Source organism: Hippoglossus hippoglossus, chromosome 11, assembly GCF_009819705.1.
Source record: "Hippoglossus hippoglossus isolate fHipHip1 chromosome 11, fHipHip1.pri, whole genome shotgun sequence".
NCBI classification, from domain to species: Eukaryota; Metazoa; Chordata; class Actinopteri; order Pleuronectiformes; family Pleuronectidae; genus Hippoglossus; species Hippoglossus hippoglossus.
In genome coordinates this window covers 8953762-8967588 of record NC_047161.1, presented here as the reverse complement: position 1 = coordinate 8967588, position 13827 = coordinate 8953762, and the positions used below count along the sequence as shown (strand labels likewise).

Genomic DNA, 13827 nt, shown 5'->3' with positions numbered 1-13827 from the left:
CGATTACACTTCAATCAGGGAACAGCGCCGGTGTCAAAACGTGTCAATTTCCTGCCGCGACATGGGTGTAAGCTCAATATGTGAGAAATTGAGAGATGATTGCACACAAAGCGATGCATTTGGACGTGATGTGTGAGAAAACTGAACAAACAACTGTTTTGCACGAGCCCAGTTTGTTTACAGCCAAACGCTCGGTAAACAAAATCACATGAATGATCAGCGTCGCCGTTGAGCTGGAATTCAATCGCATGCAAAAGTGATCTGCATTTGCACAAATCTAATCAGCTTCTATTTTGTGCGTACATCATTTAAAGCAATTTCCCTCGACACACATAACACCAACTTTTAGTCCCCAAACAAACGTCACAGTGAGGAGTTTAATCACTAATTTTACTGAATACAAAGATGTATAAAGCTGCTTTATTTCAACAAAACATTAATAGATAGGTGTGAGGAGGAGGAGGAACAGTTTCCCCTGGTATTAGAGAACAAAGAATATGAACTAACACAATGGGGCAGGTGCCATTTCATGCTATGCTGTGATGTGATTTATTTGGAAAACAAGAAGAATAAAGAAATAGGGCAGCAAAGCATAAAAACAGGTGTGGGGAGTGGAAGAGAAGAGAGAAAGAGACACAGAATGAGAAAAGATAGTTGTGGATGTGAGAAAAGGGGAAAAGAAACGACAAGAAAAATTGTCAAAAACTGGGGAAACCCAGCAAATGAACGAGTGAAAGTCACACGTCCGAAGTTAGTAACAGAAGAAAGGTGTGATAAACAGATAGAGAGGTAGAGAGGAAGAGCACACCCTCTTGATTTCACACATCCACATTATGTCTGCAAGGCTGGCCTTTCGTTGTTTTCTGAGTGCAGAGATCGAACAAGTACACGGATACAAACACACAGAAGTGAGACGCAATACATAGTTATGCTCTCGCCTCTCTCGATTTTCAAGCCTATCCTCATGAAACTTTTACTTTCTCGGTTGGCACGCACGCAGTAATAAAGAACTGTGTGATCACTGGGGATGGAGGATGCAGGAGATACTGACAGAGAGGAGTGTGCAGCGGGACGAGGCCGAAGCCAGAAAGTGAGATGAAGGGATGGAGAGAGGGAGGGAGGGAGAGCGGGCTGGGGGTGGAGGGTGAGACGGGTGATGTGCAAAGAGAAGTTGAAAGCAGGAGGGAGGATTGTGTGACTAGAAGACTGGGAGAGATAGAGTGTGTGAGAAGATGATATGCGAGGCAGAGGGGAAGGAAACGGTGACAGAAAGAAAGACGCACTACACACACAGACAATGCAGCCACAGTGGGGTAAGTTTTACCACAAGTGTGACACTACATCCCTTGAAGCATTTCAACGTGCCACATTCTTATATATATATATATATTTGCACATATAGGCTAAGATGCACACGAGCAGAAACATAAAACCACGAGAAAATTCTCCAGCCCTCGGTTTCTGGGTTTCAGTCGAGCTTCTCGGAACTTTGAACAAACTGGTGAACGGCTCTTTGTGCAGCAGCGGTGAAGCAGCTTCAGGGTTTTGCAGACTGAAACCAGCAGCCGGTCTTTACTTACAAAATTACTGCAGGTCACTATCCCAATTTTAGAAATAAAGCTGAAACCAGCATCACCACAGGCAAAGCAAACAGATCATTTAAACTTTAAAGATATTCTAAAGATATATTAACTGAGTTTATTCACACTCTAGGTTTTTTTTTTAGTACAAAGTGTTATCAAATATTAACTCTACATGTAAAAAGTCGATTTAGACTTCTTTATTTTAGTACTCCCTTTAAAAGCTGATATTAACTACTGAACCAGTGAAACCAGTCTGTTTTCCAGAAATGAATCTTAAAAATTGTTGACCCCCCTCAGTCGACTGAGATTCCTCAAGTCAAGCTTCCTCTCTCGCTGTCCAGCTTCTCTTTCATGTTCTGGTGCATTCTTTATCCCTCTTTCCCGCTGTAATATAATTCCTTCTTTCACCTGACATCTTGCTTTCCCCCTCCTCTGTTCATACTTTGCCCGGAGACAGAAAACCATTCAGTGTCAGAGTGTGTTTGCTGTTTGAGTGCATGCATGCTTGTAGACTCAAACGAACCCTGACAGGGCAGTTATTTGTTGTACTCACAAAACGTCACACCACGCTCTCTCCACCCTGCGCCTTTATAAAAAAATAGCACTTTTGAATTAATAAAATCCCTCAGTTGACTTAACCACGGCCATGTGAGCACACTTATGCTTATGCACAGTTTAAATGTGCAGCCACCCGACCCTGTCCTGTCATCCCTCTAAATTCAATCGACTGAGATTTAGCATCGCGGACGAGGAAGGGACGCAGACTAAACTGTGCTATGAACACTTAGGAAACAGTGGGCAGAGAGAGGGGAGACTGGGCTCTCCATAAAAGCCGAACCCTGGATAGATTTTATTGCCTCAGCCGTAGATGAATAGGGTCCTATTTAACAGTTTAAAGAAAGAGAGACAGAGGGGATAAATGATTCACACACACACACACACACACACCAAAAAGGAGGATGGCGACAGAAATAAAGCAAAAGCTATTGTGTAAAAAGAATGAGGACAGAGAGAGATGAGCTAATAAAGCGATGTGCTTACAACATCCTGTCTAGACGGTCACAGAGAGCCTCTTTTCAGCAGAGTCTTCCTGGGACAATCCTCTGTTATCTGTTACCTATTAACTTACATGGGAGATACGCTGCGGGGCTTTTCCCAAACTCAAACACTGAAATTACATTTATTGTTACAGATATTTCTGTAGTGATTAGATTTAATTCTGTTTCCATTATGCATGTTCAGTTGTGAACTTATTTTTCCTTGTTAAAAAGGTATGCAAACAGCAGCGTCGTGGCTAATAGAGCTGCGATAAAAACTGTTCTGCTTCACTGATGATGGGAACATTTTGGTTTTGGCAGGATATCTATATAAGCAGGGAGGAGATAAATAAAACCAGAGCGTCTCACATTACGAAGGGCAACAACTTCAGTAATAAGTAATTATTTTAAAAGATGACAGACGGCTCCGTTCTTTGGAAATATAGTCCTCAAGTGGCAAAACAGAATTAGGGTTGTTCATCATTATTAAAAGGCACAAGGAACTGAAGCCAATTACAGTAACACTTCCTCTGAAACTGTGGATCATCCCCCAAAGATCTTCTTTCAGGGCTGAGCCACATTTATTTCATTTGGGGAGACAAACAGGCATGAGAGTGTAGCAGACCCACACACACACACACACACACACACACAAACACCTCAGAGTGCCAAGGATCAGGTAAATATTGGGAAATCAGCATGGGAACAATTTGCAATGACATGAGTGTTTTTGTAAGTGCTGCCACAGAGTTACAGGCTGGAGGTAACATGAGCCTCTGGTTTAGCCCCCTGTCTGCTCAGTGTGTGTGTGTGTGTGTGTGTGTGTGTGTGTGTGTGTGTGTGTGTGTGTGTGTGTGTGTGTGTGTGTGTGTGTGTGTGTGTGTGTGTGTGTGCTAACTCATGGTACACTATGTTCCCATGTGCGTCTTTAGCTATAGAATACTCACTGGTTCGGTTCCAGTGTAGGAAAGCAAGCGAGGCTTATACAAGTTAAAATTAGAGTGATCGCCCTGATTGAAGGAGAATGAGAGGAGAGAGCTGCGGAGACACGGGGGAGAGAAAAGAGGAAACCGAGATCCAACAGCGGCAGAAAAAGCAAAGAGATTACAACAGGATGTCCCCATTCATCCCTTTCTAATCCACCTTTCATCCATCCCTTCCTCCCTCCATCCCTTTACTGCCACCCCCCCCAGCCATCTACCCTTCAAAGAGCTCCTCTAATGTCTAATATTACACATGCCACCGTAGCTGCGAGAGCATTGATTATCTCCGCGAGAGACGGAGGGAGGAAATCTGACAGTCCCGTCAGCCGGCGATCCTGGGAAAGGAAGATGAAAAGGAGAATATCGGAAGAGGATGAAGGGCAATTTGTTATTTCCCTCTAACATATAAAGTGAAGTCAGATTAAAATGGGGTGGCGCTGATGATGAAGACACAGGGACGAGAGGAAGATGAGCTACGGCAAAGATAATCTACTGTACTCACACACATGCATCCTGTCAATCAAAGTCTCCTTATCAACACCTTCCCAGTAATGACCGTTTCCATGGGAACCCTGACGTTGGCAGGAGTTCCCAGTGCGGTCGTCTCGATTTATCCTTCACAGGTCTATGTAAGCATCCTGCCTGCTGAAGTGTCACTGAGCAAGACACTTCCTACACTGTCCACCACCTCCAGATGTTTGATCAGTAACTGACCCGCATCTCTGACCCCTGTGGCCGTGGACGTAAAAACTGAATTTCTCCTCTGCACTCGGTCAATAACTCAATAAGTGTAAGAGAAGAGCATCACAAAGAGAAACCTCCTCCCCAACATGGCTCCAGTTTAGTGTCGGCCAAAACACATCAGCAGGGTGCAGCTGACTCAGCACATTTGTGTATTTGTGCAGCTGACAATGGCTGATTTATTAAACAGAACATCAATCCATTTGTGCATAAAATACTTACAATAATTGCATAACAATTACAGTAGGAAAAAAAACTTTAAAGGCCAATTAGGCAGCGTTGATAGTCTCCCATGCATGTTTGATTTATTGAATAAGCTGCTGGCTCAGCAAAGCAGCATCTTTCAATACTTTATGTTTATTAAATATTGAAGAATGGAGTCCAATATGTGCAAGTACAAGCCATATGTAATTTAGAGACCTAAAGACTGTTGAGACTTGAACTCAACAGCATGTTCTAGATGTTTTAAATTGCTCAAGCTTGGGGAAATTCGAAAACCAGGATGATTCACTATAACTAAAACACCAAACATGTTTTTTTATACTAACCTTTGCCACTAGGAGTCTTTCAATCAAACAACAGCAAAAGACAGCGTGGATCCTGGGAGTTGTCTTCACCACCATTTCCAATGAATATCTCCCTAATGTGACTCAGATACAAACGATGTTCACGGAGGAGGTAACTGAAAATTCTGACCTTTTACGTATGACCGATCCCAAAAAAACCCAGCCAACTAGCTGACTGGCTTGCAGTGTATTTTTCCTTCGTCATACCTGGAAGTTTTAGCAGAGCCAAGCCAAGTCACGGGTAAAGCAGATATGACGCAATTACAAGGCCACTAAAATAGAATGTTGCATTACCTTGAATAGGTCTGTTGGATATTATATCTTTAATGCAGCATCAGAACTAATCCTGTAACGAATTACTGGGTAAAATGACACAATGAACAAGTCACTAGTCTTAACGTGAGAGGATCTTTAATGACGTGTGTCAGAGGTCGCGGGGTCACGTACTGTACACTGTGTCCCTTGTAGACGACACCCAGTTCCCTGGCTGTTATGTGTGTGTGCCAGTCGCTGTCTGGTTTGGTTTCAGACATTTGCTGTACCATTGAAACCTGAACTGTCCACTCCGGCTGGCGAGTGCAACATGAGCCAGTAGAGCCGGTGTTGATTTGTGCAAATGTGTCAGCCTCTGACTAATAGCTCTCTGCATTCTTAATACTGTTAAGTTCTTTGGATACAAGCAGACACTACACTACACTATAAGATGGACAATTTATTGTGTATCTTAAATGCATTAATTCCGAAACTCGACATAGCCCACGAGAAAGAGAAAGAAATACAGACACTAAGGTGAGAGTGACAAGGAACATGGCAAAACTAAAATGGCGAAGGCCCAACACTCCTCTAACGAAACCACATTTAAATTCACAAGATCCAGATGTTTATTTGGATCAGCACACATAAATATCAGTTCCCCAAAAATGTCAGCTCTTTTTCATCGTGATCCAAAACTATTCTCAGAGAAATCAACAAAGATTTTGAAAATGTTGCTGAAAAGTGAATGGGTTCCTCCCTGACACACCGCATTCTCCCACCAAGTTTTGCTATAAACCATCTAGTACTTTTTACGCAATCTTGTTTACAAACAAATCCACAGAAACACAACAAGTTTTGATGAAGAATAAAACAGTTACGAAATCCAAATAACTTCCTTAATCACTGCATTAGACTGACAGAACTTTCCGAAAGATAACACAAAAAAGACAATACGTAGAGTCAACATGGATGTATTTCTGCAATCCCAACTGTTTCAGGAATGTATCAAATACATCCCTACACCAGTCTAAGTAATCCTCGTGCCATGTCAGACATTCAGAACCTGGCTACTTCTTTTCGGCCTTTTGCTCGAAAGTGGCACACGCGAATCAAGCGGAGCCTTGAGCGTGTCCGCAGCGTGTTCCGGGTTTGTGAGATGTTGGCATGAGGCTGGGCTCCAGTCAGACATTGTGTTCCTTCCCATGGTAAAGGTTATTGTGTGAGGCGAAGAGCACTGATCCAGAGTCTGTTCCTTGGGGGACTGTATTAATTGGCTCCAGATGGCCCACATGGTCCTCATAAAAGACTACCTCACTGCATCTGGCTCTGCGTATGCGAGTGTGTATGCATGTGCGGGTGCATGTTTGTCTGTCTTTGCGTGCACATGTATTTTAGTAGAGCAGCCTAAATGTACATGTTTACGTAGATAAGAGCGAAACGTGTATTAAAACTGTGCGTGTGTGTCTGTCTATATTTCTTTCTGTGTTTGTGTGTGTGTTTACGTTTGTGTGTCTGGCAGCGTGTTCAGATCAAATCCATCAGCACATAAATGACAAGAGATTCAGTGTTTGCACAATTTCTTGAGCCCATAAGAGTTTTCAGTCTTTAAAATGTGATGTTGAAAGCGATGATCGCACTGTAATTGACACCATGTGTGCTAAAGCATGAGTCTAAGCTCCAAGGTTACTGTTTGGGGGGGGGGAGTTTCTTGTATTGTGTTTAGCAGAAACCCAGACTTTTACCTTTTGTTTTGACAAGTCAGAAATTATAGCAGATTAAGCCTGTGTCTCAAATGTAGAAACTGGTCCATACAGATACTCCAGACTTCCCACTCTGCCAGGGTTAAAAGTCCACCATGACATATTCAACTTCAGCTTGCAAAACCCTCTGTTTCCCAACACAAAGCCCTAAAATGGCCGATGCGTGTTCAGCGCAAACAGTCGTAAGTGGACGCTCACTTTACTTGATGTGTTTATTGCTTTTCTGTCTCCGTGCATTTAGAAGAGAGATATGTCCCTGCAGTGGACTGACCCGCTGACCCCGTGACCTTCACATATGCAAACAGCACCTCCTTAGACCCCCAGTTGCATATACACAGCAAATACATGTACCCCAAACACAAATAAACACAATCATTAGTCAGCGAGTCAAGAACAAATCCATATGCACACTCACTATATTGGAAGGAGACCCAGTAGTTTTCTATACAAGCTTTAATTGCCATGATAGTGATGTATAGATGCAAGTATTTCTGTATATTCAGTTTTTAATGCTAAACTGCTTTGACATGAAGATTAATGTGACTCTGGGTTTTTCCAGAGGTGTGATAGTGTTTGTCCAAGTTCAGCCCTGACAGCTATATGCTTCAAGCCGTCACAATATGGCTGATATTCATTTGAGATAAAAGATACAGCAGGGCCCGGGTGCGTATTTAAATATAACCTTGGCTACGGGCTGGGACACTTTTTTTTTTAAATGAATGAATGAATGAAACAAAGAGACGGGGAGATGGCCTGATAGGCAGATGTGGAGAGAAAAGACATCTTGACAATAGATCGAGCTTAGCTGTATTTCTGTGAATATATACATGCTATATTAGGTCGGATGGAAGTCACCCATTGTCCCCTTTGTCGCCTTAAAAATGCTAATGTGCATCGAACAAGAGTGGCACCGCACTTAAGCTAAATGTCACCATGATGATTTCAAAACATTTAATGTATCAAGAGGTTTTTAATTTGTGAATTTGAAATGCACAATGACTCATGATTTTCTTACGTTGAGGCCAAAAAGTTAAATAAAACCAAAGGTTGAAATGGAAGCTTTGTTAGTCAAGGTCCACTGCTCGGGGCTATTTGCCGCCCCAGCTCCACCATGCATGTGGAACTTAAAACCCTTTGACCTCTGACCTTGAAGTCCACCTTAAATCACCCTTGGGAGCGACTGACCACAACCAGGTTAGGTCGATAAACATCAGGGACGGTGCTATTTGTGTTTAGCAATCAGTCTAATTAAGCTTGAGTCCCATATGTTGACCTTCACAGAGCTGGAGTGGACTGGATTGAGGCCTTGAGGCTGCAGAGGGCTGTGGCTCAGACAAAGGATCAGCCATTAAACAGTGTGCAGTGTTTCATATAAATTAAAAGGAGGGTAGATAAAATGAATAGTTAACATTGATTTTCAAACTTTTCAAACTATTCCTACAAAATTTCTGTTTCATGACAACATGTTGAAAATATCTTGGGATCCACATGTGATCTAGGCTCTTAAAAATAGAACAAATAGGTTTGCACAGATATCCTTATTAGGACCTTGCACTGACTTCTATTCATTTTGGACAGCCAAACCAAAACATTTTTCCTATCCTTAACTGTAACCAGTTCATGTCTAACCCAAACTTTGACCTAACCACAATTCACATCTCACCCCTAACCTTAACCATGACCTCAGATATTAAGTTTTGCCTCATTAGGACCAGACTTTGGTTCCCATGATGTCCACTGGTCCTGACAAGGGCAGTGTTTATGCTGGGAAAGCACATTGTCACAGATTGTCCTTAACTGATCAATCCTTCTTGTGTGTCTTTCCAATTCAGTGAAGATCCCCAGGTTGCGATGACAACACTGACCTTTATAATAGGTCACTGCTCTGTGCAGTGGAGCTCCTCTTGCTACACCTCTGAAACTATTTTCCCTCTTTCACACATAACCACCAGCTGAGCCGCTTAGAATAGCAAAGCAGGATTATCTTTAACTAACCCTGAATACACAACTTGAAATATAATATGTGAAGTTATGCTTCTCATTTAAGGGAACACCTCAAAATGAGTTATTTTATGAGATCATGCTCTGTTTTCCACATACGGGCATGATGAAATACTCATATTACAGTTATCACAGGCATCTTAACACCTGGGAGGTTCTTTCTTGTCTGACTCGAGGGTCTAAGGACAGAGAGTGTACAGCTGTTAAGGCCCCTTGAGGCAAATTTGCGATATTGTGCAATATAAATAAGCTTAGACCCGACTTGCCCTCGGCTAACAACAGGTATTCTAACAATGAAACAGCAAACCCCCTTAAAGCATTTAGAATTTCCCTTTTTGCATTGTGCCGTAAAGGCTCCGTGCACACAAGTTGTAACATGGCTAATCTGCTTCACGATCACAGTGCCAACACTTGTATTTGACAGCGATTATGGGAGCGGGTTTGTGCGCTGAGAGACATTACACACTGTGCTGGGTGGTTAATGCTCCTTCGCCCCTTCCATTCCAGCTGAGCGGGAGGCTTTTCATAAAGCCGCGGCGAGGCAGCAACAATGAGACGAGAGTTTAGAGAAGATTTTGCAGACTGATACTCTGACATGCAGAGGAGGGGTGAGTCACTGACAGCCTGACAGGAGACAGAGAGATTCAGTAAAATAAAGAGAGAGAGAGTATTGTACTGTACAGGAGCACAGACACAGTATTTACTGGTGTTCCAGAGCCTTCCTTTGGCTGCACAACCAACTAGAATTACACTCAGTGGAGCGCCAAGGCCCAACAGTCGCCGTGAATTCAATCAAGCTGCACCAAATTGCACTCATTGATATCAGTCCCCTAAATATCCACGATTTTCTTTCATTGAGATTCATGAATTATTCTCCTAGAAATCAAAGAAAATGTCGAAACATCTCGCAATGTTGACGAAAGTGGAAATAAAAAATTCATGGATCTGCCCCCTGATCCAGATCCGCACCAAAATTCAACATGTTCTTCCTTGGTTCTCTCCCTCGCCCCTCCACACAATTTAATGGAAATCAGTAAAGTAGTTTTACGTAATATTGCTAATAAACAAACGCAGACGAAAACATACCCACAGAGTTTCAAATGCTGGTCTGATCAAGTGGCTAAAAGCTCGTCCAGCATTCTAAGACTCTCAGTCAAAAGTCCAGTGTGCATGAGCTTGTTTATATAAGTACTCCACTTTGTATTCATCTAATCATTAGGTGTTAGTACAGCGTGGTGTTGCACTGCATATAGGTTCCCTTGCAATAGCGTCTAAAGAAAATCAATACACACATCATGGCCCTCTATTAAACACACTCGCTCTGTGTGTGTGTGTGTGTGTGTGTGTGTGTGTGTGTGTGTGTGTGTGTGTGTGTGTGTGTGTGTGTGTGTGTGTGTGTGTGTGTGTGTGTGTGTGTGTGTGTGTGTGTGTCCGCGCAGGCACACATGCACCTAATCCCTCATAAATGGGAATGGTGATTATGCATTACTGACAAGAGTCATTGGTTACGCTAGACAAGACAAGTGTGTGTGTCTGTGCGCGCGCGCACACACTTGGAATTCATTAAGTCAAAACAAAACAAGCGGCAGCAGCTGAGTGTTTGAATGTGTGTCTTGGCCGGGACAACAGAGAGAACAGATTCTGAGAGAGCCAAAAGTGGGGTTGAGTAAAAACGAAAAGCGAGGAAAAAAAGAAAGACGAAAAGAAAAGAAAAGAGGGACAGAGAGAGAGAGAGAGAGAGAGAGAGAGAGAGAGAGAGAGAGAAACAAAGAAATTAAGTTGAGAACTCTGTCTGAGAGGGACACTCAACTTCTGATCCAGACACACTCTACACACACTTTCACAGCGCCTCAGAAGTTTGTATTCACTTCTTTTCTTTTTTACACTCACACAGAAAAACGAGCCGAGTTGCCAGGGACCATTAAAACCTCTCGTAAGCATTAATTAGATGAGCTGAAGTGAGATGCATATTGATCTCACTCTTCTGGCTCTTGTTTCATCGGATAGAGTGCTCGAGATTGTAGAGGCTACTAAATGTATAGCACATTGTTTGACACATTTTGAAAAAGCTAAATTCCTCAATAACATTCTCCTTTGTAGCTGCAACGATTTCCTGCTCGTTTGAAAGAAAACCACACTGGACTCACGTTTAGATTGCACCCATGACAGTCATAATACAAAATTAAAATACCAATGAATTTCATTAATGACTTTAAAAGATTTACGAGACGCTGACTTAATGAAGACGCATCTGTATCAGCAGTCTGGTTTTACGACCGAACCCGACTTCCTTTATGGCTAACACAAAAATATTGTCATCTGCAAAACAACCGGGGGAAAATTACGAAAAAATAATTAGATCACAGATGCGAATAAACATGACCTGCTGTATTTCAGAGCCAAGACAACAACTTCATGGTAAAAACAGTTTGAGAGGTTTTTTCTGGGGACAGCCTTGAAGTCACTGGTGAATACACAGGCTGTATTCATGCACAGAGGTACAGGAAAATAACTAGGTCAGTAAACCAAGGCAGTGAAGACGAGACTTAGGTTGTAAATGTAAGTTTGTGTGTGTGTGTGTGCAGGGCCAACACTTGGCAGGGGAACCCCGTTTGGAGAATATGGTCATGATAAAGGGCTACTACAATGAGCTGGCATGTTGGAGGGGATGTGCTGCCAGTATATCCACCGATCTCAGGAGCATGGGAAGGCAAACACAGAGTTGATCTCAAAGACTTCTAAAGGAGGTCGCTTCCTGCCAAAAATCACTTGCACCTGTCCTTCTGTCTCTGCCTCCCTTCCTCTCCCTTCCTCTCCCTGCTCCTCCCAGTCTTCCCCTCTCTCCACAGTGTGAAACTTTTTCTTTTCTCTACGCCACCGCTCCTCCCTTCTGTTTCGGCCAGTGCCAGGTGTAACAGCTCCTGGCATCGTCTTTAGTTGGTCCTGTTCGGGAACAGAGCACGGCACCCATGCCAGGGGCACCGGAGTCAGCCTTCACACACAAAACACACACACACACACACACTCACACACAAAATAAGCTTTTTAAGAGGGCATGAGGTATTGCCAAGTACTGGCTAGGCTTGTGTTTCATTAGCATCAGATAGAAAGCCTTTTTTCATTCAGCGTGTGTGTGTGTGTGTGTGTGTGTGTGTGTGTGTGTGTGTGTGTGTGTGTAGTGAACTAATGAAAACCATGGAGCAGGCTGGCCTCTCACTAAACTCCTCTCAACAGCACTGCAGGCCATCGGCGCAAGAGAGAATATAAAGAGTGAGACAGTCCTCGTTTTACCTTATTCCTTCAGCGTTTTTCTTCCTCAGCTGCTAAAGAGTAGACTCCAATTTATACTATAATCTACAAGGTCACTTGGTTTCAATTCTGCACTTTGTGTCTTTATCTCTTACTACTTGCAGGAAAAGCAAGTAGCAGAAAGAATAATTTGAAAAAGAAATTCGGGAATGTACAAAATTTGGACTCTGGAACGACCTCCTGGAAAGTTTTTCAATTCCTTATCGTCTCTTCCGATTGGCCTTCTGTTTCAAAGCCAGGTAGATGAAAGCTGGTAATGACCGAGCTCAGATTTGGAGGTTACAGTATCGAATGACGGCTCGGATGAGACGTAGGCAGGTGCTTGACGCGCTGTGAATGGAGCCTGTATGGGCCGCTCATTACAGAGGGACATCTGCTGCTGTCCGCGCTCCCAGGCTCCGCCCCTAGCTTTACACTGATGCTTTGATGCCCTGTCAATGTGTGTGTGAGCAGAACAAAACAACACACAGGCTCGCTCGCACCACACACACACACACACACACACACACACACACACACACACACACACACACACACACACACACACACACACACACACACACACACACACACACACACACACACACACACACACACACACACACACACACACACACACACACCTGCCACCTACAGGAGCTCGCCGCTTGAAAAATAAATAAAAATACAAGGAAAAAAGGTTTATGGCTGCTGGTTTGCAAACTAAAAATACGAGCATGAATGCAATGGTGCACTCTATCCTCTGCTGTGTGTGTGTTTGCATGTGGTGCTGAGGCAGAGGAAAAAACATAAGCTCTGAGACACACACACAACATCCATTTTAATCTGCTCACTCTATAGAGCGCGAGTATTTGCAGCTAAATCATATTTTCCAGCTTGTGATTTCAAAACCAGCTTGACGCTGAATGCATCAGAAGTGTCATATTTTCCAAATTTCCTTTATTCCATTTTTCGAGAACATTTGTCTAAGAGAGCAGCGTCTCTGTAGCAAAAATTGCTATTTCTCACAACAACAAAACAAATCTGTTTCAATGATTCACTCATGATCCAAACGACTTCATGAAAAAATTATGGCGGGCAGAAATTAGTGGTTTATTGTTCTGTGCAACAACTTAAATTTCTAAATAATTGATTTAAGAAATTCATGGCAACATTCATTTAAGTGGCTGATTATAAATGACTGAAACGGCATTTGTGTTGAAAGATGAGGGGGTGTTCTCATTAAAAGGACTCCGTGCTCTTTAAATGCTGATACTATTTACACTTCTTTGTTGACTGTCATCTTCTATTACAGAACTAATGGGCAACTTGCTCCTCTCCAAACAATTCACTGCGCGCACACTTAAGAATGAGGGAAAGGAGGCTTGTTACAGGAGATCTTGTGAACAGGATAAATGGAAGCATGGGGAGACAAAGACAATAAATAGGGAGAGAGGGCAATAAGAAAGAGTTTGTAAAATGTGGCAGCTTCTTAAACCTTAACTCGTCACCACTATAACCTAGTTCACACTCCAGTCACTGATGAGTTTCGCATAGATTTCTAGGATGATAATATCTGGACAAGTCAGCAACAACTATGGCCAATCAGAGTG

The 13827-nt window shown here is 42.8% G+C and overlaps 1 protein-coding gene across 3 annotated transcripts in view; it reads right to left on the bottom strand.

The window, feature by feature from the left end:
* Window positions 1-13827, bottom strand: part of jarid2b (jumonji, AT rich interactive domain 2b) — a 105567-nt gene that overhangs the window by 32842 nt on the left and 58898 nt on the right. The gene's annotated exons all lie outside the window — the stretch shown is intronic.